Source organism: Balaenoptera physalus (genome assembly GCF_965194825.1).
Source record: "Balaenoptera physalus genome assembly, chromosome: 3".
NCBI lineage: Eukaryota > Metazoa > Chordata > Mammalia > Artiodactyla > Balaenopteridae > Balaenoptera > Balaenoptera physalus.
Window position 1 is genome coordinate 22,537,178 of NC_138890.1, and position 14,643 is coordinate 22,551,820.

At 38.1% G+C, this 14,643-nt stretch overlaps 1 protein-coding gene and 1 long non-coding RNA gene across 12 annotated transcripts in view; both read right to left on the reverse strand.

The window, feature by feature from the left end:
- Positions 1–14,643, reverse strand: part of LOC309658226 — a 477,715-nt gene that overhangs the window by 326,310 nt on the left and 136,762 nt on the right. The gene's annotated exons all lie outside the window — the stretch shown is intronic.
- LOC309656988 (glucocorticoid-induced transcript 1 protein-like) overlaps positions 1–14,643 on the reverse strand; it is a gene marked incomplete at its 5' end in the record, with an annotated part of 100,198 nt that overhangs the window by 41,070 nt on the left and 44,485 nt on the right. The window contains one exon of the mRNA XM_082453982.1: positions 11,651–11,802. The remainder of the gene's footprint in view (positions 1–11,650; positions 11,803–14,643) is intronic.

Genomic DNA, 14,643 nt, shown 5'->3' on the forward strand with positions numbered 1-14,643 from the left:
GCGGACCCAAGTTTTCCCTAGACGTGGAACTGGCAGGATGCCCACTGCTGTTTTCAGATGTTTCCTCTCCCCCTATGCATTTGCCTCAATGGGCCTTTCTCTTTCCCAGCTTTATGTACATATATATATGTCAATAAAACCTTGTTCGTATTAATCTACTTCTGATTATGTGTCTTTACTCACTGACTCAGCTGTAGAGGAAGAACTGACATATGTGAGTGGTGATGTGGGAGCCAGACTTAAGACACCAAAATTTTGTGTCCCAGTGACTGGGATGTGGAATTAGGCACACATTACGGCTGCACGTGCTGACTCCTGAAATCTGTTTTCAGTGTAACGAGTGACAATCAGGAGGAACTAAGGTCCAGAGGAGGGAGAGATGGGGTGACTCACCCTGGCTTCTCTATATGTCTCTCTGTCCCCTCACCACTCCGACCACACTGGAGGCTAGAGAATCCCTGATGTGTGATAAGGAACCACACTTAATGATTGTACTTTTCAAAAATGTTGAAATGTCTTTTGGGGTATCTTTTTATTCAATTGAGACTTAGGCCAGTCAACTTCATATATTCCCTTTACACCCAGAGAGGACAGATTTGGCATCCAGGTCCATGTGTCTAGAGAAACAAAGGAAGAGTTCATACCTGCTCTGTAATTATTGAAAATTTAAGTTGACCTCAAATGTACCATGTTGCTTAAAATAGCAGAAAAGATCCTCTTTAATAACTGGCTTGGCTCTGAGCTAACCCACTAAAATATCAAATCACAAGAGTGACAATTGTGCCCAGTTCTGGCTGGCCCTAGAGTTCTACTGGGCCTCAACTAGGTTTAATAATGGCAAAATTCCTGAGTCTGTGCAGCCTATCTTCCAGTTGGAAGGGAGAACAGAAACCCATGTACATTCTCTGGTAGGTTCGCCAGGAATAAATGCTATGGAGATTAAGCAGTATATGGTGAGGTGAGATTGTGGGCAGAGAGGAGCAAGGCTTTCAACCTAAACGGTAGACAGGATAAGTCTTCCTGGGAAGGTGGAATTTGAACAGTCTAGAGGGAGGCAGATGAGTCAGACATCTGAGGGAAAAGCATTCCAGATCATGGGAATAACCTCTGCAAGGCCCAGAGGAAGGATGCCAGTGTCCTCAGGGAAGAATTAGTAAATAATGTGGCTGGAATAGAGTCAGCAAGTAGGAGGGAGGGAAGGAGGAAAGGAGGACAGAGGAGATGTGTGTGGAATTCCCTGCATCACCATTTATTGACTGAGTGATCACAAACAGTTAATTCAACCTTCAAGTGTTTCAGTGAACTCAGTGCTTTTCCTATGGCCTATTGACCTCTCAAGAGTTTTGGAAGGATAAAATAATGTAGGGAAGTGACTTATAAGCCACTGTTACTGTTCTATACATAAGGATAGATGGATAGACAGGTAGATATAGATAGACAGATACATAGATAGATAGATACATAGACAGAGAGATAGACAGAGAGAGAGATAGAGATAGATAGATAGATAGACAGATAGAGAGATAGATAGATAGAGAGATGGAGAGATAGACAGATAGATAGATAGACACACAGATAGATAGATACACAGATAGATAGATAGATAGAGAGATAGACAGATAGATAGATAGGTAGAGATAGATAGATAGATAGATAGACAGATAGAGAGATAGACAGAGACATAGATAGAGAGATAGATATAGATAGATACATAGACAGACAGATACAGAGATAGAGAGATAGAGAGAGAGAGAGAGAGAGATAGAAACATAGATAGACAGATAGATACAGAGATAGAGAGATAGAGAGAGAGATAGATACATAGATAGACATTAGATAGATAGATAGATAGATAGATAGATAGATAGATAGATAGATAAATAGAGTTAAGGACTGAATTTCTGTGCCCCCCCCCAACCAAATTCATATGTTGAAACCCTATCCTCTTATGTATGATGAAATTAGGAGGTGGAGCCTTCAGGAGGTAATTAGGTTTAGAAGAGGTCATGAGGGTGAAGCTGCCATGATGTGATTAGCTCTTATAAGAAGAGCAAGATACACCAGAGCTTTCCCTCTCTACCATGTGAAGAGACAGCAAGAAGGTGGCCCTCTACAAGCCAAAAAAGGAGGACTCACCAGGAACTGGATTTGCCTTGATCTTGGACTTCCCAGACTCCAGAACTGTGTGAAACGTCTGTTGTTCAAGACACTCAGTCTATGATATTTTGTTATAGCAGCCTAAGCAGACTGATACAGATAGGTAAACAGGGAGATAATGATTGATAGATGATAGATAGATAGATAGATAGATAGATAGATAGATAGATAGATAGATAGACATACATTCATACTCACTTCAGTGACAGATGGAGATACTGCACATATATGTATGCTTAATGAATTCCTTCTAAAGCTTTCACTTGGCAATTCAAATGGGAGATCCCCTTTTTAAAGGGAGCATAAAAGTGCTTACTTTCATGAAGTACACAGGTGGAAAAATATAACAGCCTAAAAATGCACAGCACTGAGCCTAGTGCAACATTTATGAGATTAGACCTGTAAAAACAAAGAACACCATCACAGAGAGGCTTCCAGACTCCTCCAGGCACCCAGGCGCCTGATTCATTTACTCTAAGTTGTTTGTTACGGTTCCAGAGGATCAAAACTCCTGCTCCCGAACCTTTTCTGTTCTGTTCTTTTTTAGATTCCATATATACGTGTTAGCATATGGTATTTGTTTTTCTCCTTCTGACTTACTTCACTCTGTATGACAGACTCTAGGTCCATCCACCTCACTACAAATAACTCAATTTCATTTCTTTTTATGGTTGAGTAATATTCCATTGTGTATATGTGCCACATCTTCTTTATCCATTCATCTGTTGATGGACACTTAGATTGCTTCCATGTCCTGGCTATTATAAATAGAGCTGCAATGAACACTGTGGTACATGACCCTTTTTGAATTATGGTTTTCTCAGGGTATATGCCCAGTAGTGAGATTGCTGGGGCAGGACAGGAATAAAGACGCAGACGTAGAGAATGGACTTGAGGGCACGGGGAGGGGGAAGGGGAAGCTGGGACAAAGTGAGAGAGTGGCATGGACATATATACACTCCCAAATGTAAAATAGATAGCTAGTGGGAAGCAGCCGCATAGCACAGGGAGATCAGCTTAGGGCTTTCTGACCACCTAGAGGGGTGGGATAGGGAGGGTGGGAGGGAGACACAAGAGGGAGGGGATATGGGGATATATGTATATGTGTAGCTGATTCACTTTGTTATAAAGGAGAAACTAACACACCATTGTAAAGCAACTATACTCCAATAAAATGTTAAAATAAAAAACAAACTCCTGCTACCTGGCTTCAGAGAATCTCCTGCCCTTGTAGTCAGAACTGCCTCCCAGAAGCAGGGTTGATATCCAGGTTGCTTCTAATAGTTCCACACCTTCTCTCCGGGGTGCCTGGCAATATTATCAGGGACAATTTTTAATTTTAAAAACTCATACTTCTTGGCTTTTTATTTTTGAAAAATGGCCTTCAAAGCTGATAAGAACGATCCTGATAAGGAAAGCATTTAACAAATGTATGAGAGATTTAAAGATAATTTTGAATTTCATGTTTTGATGCATTTACACAGTTGAAGCTATTTCTAAATAAATTAAAGTATTTTTAATGAAAATAATATATGAACATGATAGCAACTCAAATAATACTGAAATTCAACCCATCTAACCCCAGTTCCCCTCTCCAGAGACAGGTTTTCGCTACTTCAGTGTCACCCCCATAATTCTAAACATTATGTTTATCCTGCTATATCCATTTTAGATCCATTTTAACACCCTAACATGAAGGAGGAAGATAAACCCCTACCCCCACTACTACTCATCACTCTTCTTTTCCAATACATCATATTCATGTCATTACTCATGCTGCTTCTCTTTTGTAACTTCATGGAGTTTTGCTAGCTTTATTGATGGGAGAAGTGGTAGCATAGTAGCTAAAAGCACTGGATCTGGACATGGACCACATGGCTTGGAAGCTTTCTTCCTCAGTTAATTAGCTCTGCAATCCTGAGTAATTCATATAACCTTCCTGGGCCTCTGTTTCCTCACCTGTAAACCGACGAAATGGATGATACCCATCGCACGGGGTTGCTCATGACGATGCAAATAATAATAAGGCATTTGCAGCCTTTAGTATCCAACACCCAGAAGCTCTCAAGAAATATTAGCTCTAGTATATAGCTATACTCTCAACTTTCTTATGGTATCAACTTTCCCCCTAATCTCATCATTTTCTTTCTGCCTGAGACTATTTGTGTCCCCACAGCTCTCTGTCTTTCCTCTCCCCTTGTACAGCTCACCTTCTGTCAATACCATGTTTGTTTCGTTTGTCTGTGCTGATCACATTTACATTTTCTTATGCAATCACAGCAAAGGGTCCTGTGTTTTATCTACAGGTTGACAACAAGGGTTGAAAACCAAGAAGTTATATTAACTATTTAAGTTTTGCTCAGTCCTGGGGACAAGAGTATGGTAGGACTGTATTTTCTTCTCTCTAGGTATGACGCCCCTACTTCTGTCGTTACTATCAATTATTTAAACTCATGCTATATTTTCGTTTGCTTTTGACTTCAACTATTATCTTCTCCCAAGATTTCATTACTTTTCCTAAAATTTGACCCACCTTCTTCTTTTTTTCTCCCTGCACTATATGCCCATAATAAATTATTTTTTAAATTTTCAAATTCAATATTGTTTCCTTGGCTGGGTCCCATCCTATGCCAGAACGCTTGTCCCTCCCCTACTCAGTTTGGAAGCTGTAAGACCAAAGTAAGGATAAGATCTTAAAAGAAAGGGGACCAACTTGCTTTTAGGCTAGGCCGGATGGTGGCCTCAAAGAACGAGTTTGGGAGCGTTCCTTCCTCTGCAATTTTTGGAAGAGTTTGAGAAGGATAGGTGTTAGCTCTTCTCCAAATGTTTGATAGAATTCACCTGTGAAGCCATCTGGTCCTGCACTTTTGTTTGTTGGAAGATTTTTAATCACAGTTTCAATTTCATTACTTGTGATTGGTCTGTTTATATTTTCTGTTTCTTCCTGGTTCAGTCTTGGAAGGTTATACCTTTCTAAGAATTTGTCCATTTCCTCCAGGTTGTCCATTTTATTGGCAAAAAGTTGCTTGTAGTAGTTTCTTAGGATGCTTTGTATTTCTGAGGTGTCTTTTATAACTTCTCCTTTTTCATTTCTGATTTTATTGATTTGAGTCCTCTCCCTCTTTTTCTTGATGAGTCTGGGTAATGGCTTATCAATTTTGTTTATCTTCTCAAAGAACCAGCTTTTAGTTTTATTGATCTTTGCTATTGTTTTCTTTGTTTCTATTTCATTTATTTCTGCTCTGATCTTTATGATTTCTTTCCTTCTGCTAACTTTGGGTTTTGTTTGTTCTTCTTTCTCTAGTTTCTTTAGGTGTAAGGTTAGATTGTTTCCTTGAGATTTTTCTTGTTTCTTGAGGTAGGCTTGTATAGCTATAAACTTCCCTCTTAGAACTGCTTTTGCTGCATCCCATAGGTTTTGGGTCGTCGTGTTTCATTGTCATTTGTCTCTAGGTATTTTTTGATTTCCTCTTTGATTTCTTCAGTGATCTCTTGGTTGTTTAGTAACGTATTGTTTAGCCTCCATGTGTTTGTGTTTTTTAGGTTTTTTCTCCTGTAATTCATTTCTAATCTCATAACGTTGTGGTCAGAAAAGATGCTTGATATGATTTCAATTTTCTTAAATTTACTGAGGCTTGATTTGTGACCCAAGATGTGATCTATCCTGGAGGATGTTCCGTGCCCACTTGAGAAGAACGTGTAATCTGCTGTTTTCGGATGGAATGTCCTATAAATATCGATTAAATCTATCTGGCCTATTGTGTCATTTAGAGCTTCTGTTTCCTTATTTATTTTCATTTGGGATGATCTGTCCATTGGTGTAAGTGAGGTGTTAAAGTCCCCCACTATTATTGTGTTACTGTCGATTTCCTCTTTTATAGCTGTTAGCAGTTGCCTTATGTATTGAGGCGCTCCTATGTTGGGTGCATATATATTTATAATTGTTATATCTTCTTCTTGGATTGATCCCTCGATCATTATGTAGTGTCCTTCCTTGTCTCTTGTAACATTCTTTATTTTAAAGTCTATTTTATCTGATATGAGTATAGCTACTCCAGCTTTCTTTTGATTTCCATTTGCATGGAATACCTTTTTACATCCCCTCACTTTCAGTCTGTATGTGTCCCTAGGTCGAAAGTGGGTCTCTTGTAGACAGCATATATATGGGTCTTGTTTTTGTATCCATTCAGCAAGCCTGTGTCTTTTGGTTGGAGAATTTAATCCATTCACGTTTAAGGTAATTATCGATATGTATGTTCCTATGACCATTTTCTTAATTGTTTTGGGTTTGTTTTTGTAGGTCCTTTTCTTGTCTTGTGTTTCCCACTTAGAGAAGTTCCTTTAGCATTTGTTGTAGAGCTGGTTTGGTGGTGCTGAATTCTCTTAGCTTTTGCTTGTCTGTAAAGCTTTTGACTTCTCCATCCAATCTAAATGAGATCCTTGCCGGGTAGAGTAATCTTGGTTGTAGGTTCTTCCCTTTCATCACTTTAAGTATATCATGCCACTCCCTTCTGGCTTGTAGAGTTTCTGCTGAGAAATCAGCTGTTAACCTTATGGGAGTTCCCTTGTATGTTATTTGTCGTTTTTCCCTTGCTGCTTTCAATAATTTTTCTTTGTCTTTAATTTTTGCCAATTTGATCACTATGTGTCTCAGCGTGCTTCTCCTTGGGTTTATCCTGTATGGGACTCGCTGTGCTTCCTGGACTTGGGTGGCTATTTCCTTTCCCATGTTAGGGAAGTTTTCGACTATAATCTGTTCAAATATTTTCTCTGGTCCTTTCTCTCTCTCTTCTCCTTCTGGGACCCCTATAATGCAAATGTTGTTGCGCTTAATGTTGTCCCAGAGGTCTCTTATGCTGTCTTCATTTCTTTTCATTCTTTTTTTTTAGCCTGTTCCACAGCAGTGAATTCCAGCATTCTGTCTTCCAGGTCACTTATCCGTTCTTCTGCCTCCGTTATTCTGCTATTGATTCCTTCTAGTGTAGTTTTCATTTCAGTTATTGTATTGGTCATCTCTGTTTGTTTGTTCTTTAAATCTTCTAGGTCTTTCTTAAACATTTCTTGCATCTTCTCGATCTTTGCCTCCATTCTTATTCCGAGGTCCTGTATCATCTTCACCATCATTATTCTGAATTCTTTTTCTGGAAGGTTGCCTATCTCCACTTCATTTAGTTGTTTTTCTGGGGTTTTTTCTTGTTCCTTCATCTGGTACATAGCCCTCTGCCTTTTCATCTTGTCTATCTTTCTGTAACTGTGGTTTTTGGTCCACAGGCTGCAGGACTGTAGTTTTTCTTGCTTCTGCTGTCTGCACTCTGGTGGTTGAGGCTATCTAAGAGGCTTGATGGGAGGCTCTGGTGCTGGGTAGAGCTGACTGTTGCTGTGGCGGTCAGAGCTCAGTAAAACTTTAATCCACTTGAAGGTTGATGGGTGGGGCTGGGTTCCCTCCCTGTTGGTTGTTTTGCCTGAGGAAACCCAACACTGGAGCCTACCTGGGCTCTTTGGTGGGGTTAATGGCCGAGTCTGGGAGGGCTTACGCCAAGGAGCACTTCCCAGAACCTCTGCTGCCAGTGTCCTTGTCCCCACGGTGAAACAGAGCCACCCCCCGCCTCTGCAGGAGACCCCCCAACACCAGCAGGTAGGTCTGGTTCAGTCTCCCCCAGGGTCACTGCTCCTTCCCCTGGGTCCCGATGAGCACACTACTTTGTGTGTGCCCTCCAAGAGTGGGGTCTCAGTTTCCCCCAGTCCTGTCGAAGTCCTGCAATCAATTCCCACTAGGCTTCAAAGTCAGATTCTCTAGGAATTCCTCCTCCCGTTGCCGGACCCCCAGGTTGGGAAGCCTGACATGGGGCTCAGTACCTTCACTCCAGTGAGTGGACTTCTGTGGTATAAGTGTTCACCAGTCTGTGAGTCACCCACCCAGCAGTTATGGGATTAGATTTTACTCTGATTGCGCCCCTCCTACCGTCTCACTGTGGTTTCTCCTCTGTCCTTGGACGTGGGGTATCCTCCTTGGAGAAGTCCAGGGTCATCCTGTCAATGATTGTCCAGCAGCCAGTTGTGATTCTGGTGCTCTTGCAAGAGGGAGTGAGAGCACGTCCTTCTACTCCACCATCTTGGTTAATCCTGGGCCTTGATTTGAACACAAGATCTGTCTCTAAAGTCCACAGTCTTTCCCACAACACTATGCTACTTCTTTTAAAAAGGCCCAATGTATAAATACATTAAGCAATAAAAATTCTAACACTCAATAATTAAGGTAGCTGAAATATGGAAATATGAAAGGTAGAAAATACTAGAGATTCCCTCTACTAAATCCAGACAGCCTAGGTGTTTAATATCTGTAGCAGAATGACTGTACCACTTTCTGTTTACTAATTTCCACTGAATAAATAAAAATATCTACTTCCTTCCCCAAGAGTTAAAGAATGAATCAAGGAGGTATGGACATGACAATAACAACCATCTCATATGTTCATCTCTTCTACCTTCAATTAAACTAATAATGCTTCGGGGCAAGACCATTTCTTAGGCTTGTAAGGCAAGCACTAGGTCAAGTGCTATACACTTTAGTGATTACTATGAGAGGCAGGGAGGAACTGGAGAAAACACAAAACCTTTGGAATCAGCCAAATCTGGATTCAGATCTCTTCGTATTTATTTAGCTATAGAACCATGTACAAGTTAAGCTTCTCTAAGCTTCAGTGTATCATATGTAAAATGAGGCCTATATTTGGACTTCCTATCAATGTCAGGTTTCTCAAATAGACGATCTACATGCAGACCCAGGCAAGAGAAGCCCCTACCCTGGACCTCAGGCTTTTGGGGGAATTTTATGTAACAGTTTGTTAATTTAACTTAGTATGTATATGGTATGTAGGTCTACATTTATATTTGCTCCAGATCCTGCAGATGTTACAAATGGGCCTGTCTGTATCTACTACTAATAACCTAACATGTGTATTGCCATATTCACTTTCAAATATTACCCTATTTAGTCACACAACATTACCATGAGTTAGGTTTCATTAATCCCATTGTGCAGATAAAGAAACAGATGTGGTGAAGAAACCTACCCAGCGCCCTTATCTTCTATCACCATATCACTCTCTTCTTAACTCCCAAATAGCTGAGCTTCCTTCTCTAACATATTATCAATATTTCACTCTCCAAGACAATATGCCCCTAATCCCTAAATCTACTCCTTATTTTCCATGACCTGTTGGTAGCACCTGATACTGTTAATAATTTTTCCTCTCTTAAAACAACTTTCCCTTTGGTTTCTAAGGCAAGACTATTTCATTTCTTCTCTTAGCTTTTGCTCTTTTTCTGTCTCCTCTTGTTAGAGTTTTGGTGAAGAATGAATAAGATAATGTTTTTGGAGACTGTCAGCATAAAGCATATATTCAATAAGGGGTAGGGTTTCTTTTTAACCTAAAAAGAGTAGCTACCATTTTTAAGAATGGTGTCAACTACTCTAGTTGGTGATACACACACATGCACACACACTATTCCATTTATCCTAAAAGCACCATACAATCGAAGTTCAGATTGGCTGACAAATTAACCTGTATTAGAAACCTGGCTCCAACAATTCCTAGGTTTAGGATACTAAGTCACTTAACTTCCCTGAGCTTCTGCTTCCCCATCGTGTAATTTTATAATGTTCTTGTGAGAATTAAATGAAACACAGGATATAAAAAGACAAAGTACATGGTACACAGTCAGTAAATGTTAAACTCCTTTCTCTTCTTGTTGCTACCAGGTGAATACATTAATTTTTTATCCTTCCCTTGTGTGCATTTCTAAAAACTAAGTCCTTGATCTCTTGACCTTCTTTCTGTACTCTATACCTACACTCTGTCACACTTGGGAGTCCAACTCCTCCAGAAAGATAGTTTTGAATTATCTGAGACCATTTCTAAGTGTGCAGGCCCACATCTCTAAGTTTTGCTAGTACTTTCTACTTGAGAATCCCACTGCATACCATATCAAACTCCTCCTTTCCCTCACAAAGAATGGAAAGCAAAAGACTGGGAGTGGGTGACATAAAATGTTACACAGACAAAATTGATAGGATGCATGATAAAGAAGCTAATTTTATGGTTTCAAGCTTGCCTGAGAAAATTACAAAACTGGAGATTCTCATAGATCATGTCCAAAATTTTCTCCCCTTTTCCTCATTCTTCAGACATGAAACTCTAATCCTTCTATTTCCCTAACCCACAAAGCCAAAAATGTTCCCATTCCATTGAATTCCCTTACATTTAAATGCTCCATTCATCTAACACCTAATAATACTCTGTCTTCTATTACCAATTTCTTACATTTACATCTTATCTTCCAACTATGCTGTAAGTTCTTTAAGGCCAATAACCATCTCTTATACTTTTCGTATTCTTCATAATGCTAATCGACTACTGCTATAAAGATATGGTCAAGAATTCAGAAATTATAAATTAAGATGTTTTCAGACCTTTTTCTGACATGGAAGGAAAACTCTTCAAGTCAAAAGCTGTGATCCACAAATAGAGAAGGTGTGACAAACAGGAAATTTTCTATTTCTCTCTCATGGATTTTAGTTTTGGCTTTCAACAGAAAAAAAATCCTTTAACATATATTTCCTTAGCCATGTGTTAATACTTTATAAATTATTTCCAGGAACTGTACAACCTTTTCTTCAAAAATTACTTATACCAGCATACTTTGGAGATACTGCAGGTTTGGTTCCAGACCACCACAATAAAGCAAATATCGCTATAAAGAGAGTCACACAAATTTTTGGTTTCCCAGTGCATATAAAATTTATGTTTATACTATTACTGTAGTCTATTAAAGTGTTCAAAGGCATTACATCCTAAAAAAACAATATACATACCTTAATTAAAAATACTTTATTGCTAAAAAATGCTAATCATCATCTGAGCCTTCAGCAAGTCATAATCTTTTTAAAATAGTAACAAAAAAGATCATTGATGACGGATCAGCATAACAAATATAATAATAATGAAAAAGTTTGAAATATTTAAAGAATTGCCAGAATGTGACCGAGAGACATAAAGTGAACAAATGCTGTTGGAAAAAGGACGCCGATAGACTTGCTCCATGCAAGATTGCCAAAAACCTTCAATGTGTAAAAAAACACAATATCTGAGAAGCATAGTAAAGCAAAGCACAGTAAAACGAGATATGCCTGTATTTTCTAATACAGTTACTAGTCATTAATTTCTGTAGGAAAATAATTCCTAAAACTATAAGTCTCAAAAACCACACAATGTAGACTGATGTGCTATTTATTAAATATTAAATAATTTAAAAATTTTCAAAACCGAGATGATAAGAATACTTAGTCTAAAGTTTATTAAAAGAAATGGCTTTCTTCTTTGGTTGAATATATTTAATAACTGGGAAAATTTGATTAAATTAATTTTCTTTACTGTGATCAAAATAGAAGAACTGCAGGATAATAAAACTGATTTTGATTTGCTTATTTTACCTGAGTAGCTTTATCTTTCATGCATGAAGGGTAATGAACATGAGGATCTCGTGGCCACTGTCCTGTGAGATAAGGTCCTGTTATCGTATCCAAAGAAGAGGTTCGCCTTATTGTACCAGAGGTTCGAACTTGATGAGATTTTGGCCTGTCCACTATCAAAAAGTGAAAAAAGATTAGATTAGTCACTAATGAATAAAGTAAAACTTAAAATTATTTAACCCTCATGGTTTGTAAAATATCACTCTGTCAATTTTCCCTACAATATATATTTACCTTAATAGCCCTCCTGCATGATGTGATGAAATTTATAGACCCTCTCCCAGAGGAAAATATATTCACATATTAAATTTTGCACACACTTCCAGGGCTGTCAACCCTACAAAGCCCATCCATTTTAGAGACCTATTCTAAAACCTGTATAGCATCTCCACTGCCATTACTTTATTTAAGACTTCAGCATGTCTCAACTGCCAGTTTCCTAAATGCTATCTCTGCATCCACTCTAACTAAATCTTACAGTGCCACCTCCCTCCACTGCTTAAAAAAATTTCCATGGTTATTCACTGCCTTTAACTTAAAGCCCATTATTTTTCACAGTTCAGCTCCCATATACATCAATACTTGATGTCTTGCTACTCCTCCATAAATCCATGTTAACTACGAAATGCCATACAAACTAACTGCAACTTCCCAAATGTAAAACGCTCACTTCTCTGCCTCTATACCTTCTATTATCTCCTGCACCTAAAATGTTCTCCTTCCCTGTTCACTTGACAAAAACTTATCTTCAAGATCAGCTCAGGTGTCACACTGCCTCTGTGAAACCTTTCCCAATGCTCTTCTTTTCTCCATCTCTGTCCTTTTTAAAGATATACGCACTCTCCTCTGCTTGCGTGGAGCCCTAAATTTGTCTTTTTTCCCCAACTAGAGCATACGTTTGGTCCCTACAGATTGAAAAGAAGTTGATGCTCAATACTTATGAATTGATTCACAGCTACACAAAAATAACATGTATAAAGAATCTTATATTTTAATTCAGCTTCCTCATTTATGGATGAAGGATTTGAAGCCCAGAGGGATAAACTTAAATTGTCCAATGAAACAGAACTGCTACCAGGTGATAGAGGTAAAAAGGAACGAAGATATCCAGACATTCTACACAGTTCAATCAATCTACTATAATAATCTACTTCTCCTCTCCATATAGGTACCATAGGTACCTCTGCTGAAAATTAAAATGATCATACTGAACTCTATCGTTTCTTTACAAAGAAACTATAAAGGATTTTTTATACATGCATCTCAAATAAGTTACTACTAATGTGCATTGAATAATAAAATCCAGTGGATTACAAGCACCAAGGCTCAGTCTTACTCAGAGTTATATCTCACATCAAACAAAATGTCTTGCACATTACAGAGGGCCAAGAAACATTTGTTATTGAATACTGTCCTTTAACTACCCTTCTGAAACCAAAATACAAAATTGGGTTTTTTTAATCAGAAAACAAAAGAAAATGCAGCATACTGTGAACTATCGTATTATTTACATACAGTCGTCCTCAGTTCTGTGGGGGACTGGTTCTAGGACCCTCACGGATACCAGAATCTGAGGAAGCTCAAGTCCCTTACGTTTGGCCATCCACCTCTCCGGGTTCCACATCCTTGGACACAGAGGGCTGGAGGGCCAATTTTATCTTACAACTGCAGTTCTGATTTCTTCTTTGACCCAAGAGTGTTAGAGAAGATCTGAAAATTACACAATTTCCTTCCTATCTTTATTACTTAGCTCTCATTTTATTTTGCCATAGGCAGAGAGTCTAGGACAATCTATGTCTAATCTTTGGGATCACGTGAAATTTTATTTGTGACCAAAAATCATGGTCAATTTTTATAAATATTTCATGAGTCACGGAGAACATATATTTTCTGTTTTCAGAATAGTTATTTTTCTTGTACATCAGCTGAAATAAAAATATAGAATATATTAATAAGAAAATTATTAGCTTTATCTGTCACAGACTTAGAGAACTACTCAAGTTTCTAAAGTACTCTTGAGATATAACAATTCTCTTTATCTCTTGCAATTTTTATCATTTAAATTTAGTTCTGGGGAATTCCCTGGCAGTCCAGTGGTTAGGACTCTGCACTTCCACTACAGGGGGCATGGGTTCAATCCCTGGTCATCGGGGAACTAAGATCCCGCAAGCTGCGCCGTGTGGCCAAAAACAAGAAACAAACAAAAAAAAGTTTATAGAAATTTAGTTCTGTATAATTTGGTTCCATATTGATTCATGACATCATCATTATGGCTTATATGCTTCACCATTGCAGTCTGTTCCATTTATTACTTTTAAGCTCTGTCAAATTGAACATTATCACCCCTTTATGCTTTCCTTCTATTATAATGTATCTGCTTTGCCTATTCTTTTCTTTTCAATTTCTTTCAATCATGCTGTTTAGGTGCGACTCTTGTATACTGTATGTAATTAGGCTTTTTGAAAAAACTTTAGAGTAGGTCTTCTCCTTATAAAAGGTATGTTCATCCCACTTATATTTATTGTTAAAACAAACTTGATTAAACCTGTCATAACTTTTTTCTTCCTCCTATAAATGCTTCCTTGCTAGTTGTTTTCTATGTTTTACTGTTTACTTCTTTTTCTCCTTCTTACCTTTTCCCCTACCATAGGTAATTTAGAAGATATGCAGATTGTTTTTAGTTCTATTACTAGGAGATACTTCTATTAATTCTTTTAAATATTTTTTCTGGCTATAAAAGCAATATGCACAAATTTTAGCAACTTTAGGAAACACGGAAAATTAACATGTCTCTCATAATCTGATTTATAATAATTTGTTTAAAACTTTTTAAAGTTACTTTACATTCCCTCCACCAAATAAAAAAAAAGACAAAAACAATTTATCCCTTGAAAAAGAACATTTATAGCAATAAAAAAGACCTACATAAAGGTCAGCCACAACCAGAAAATGAA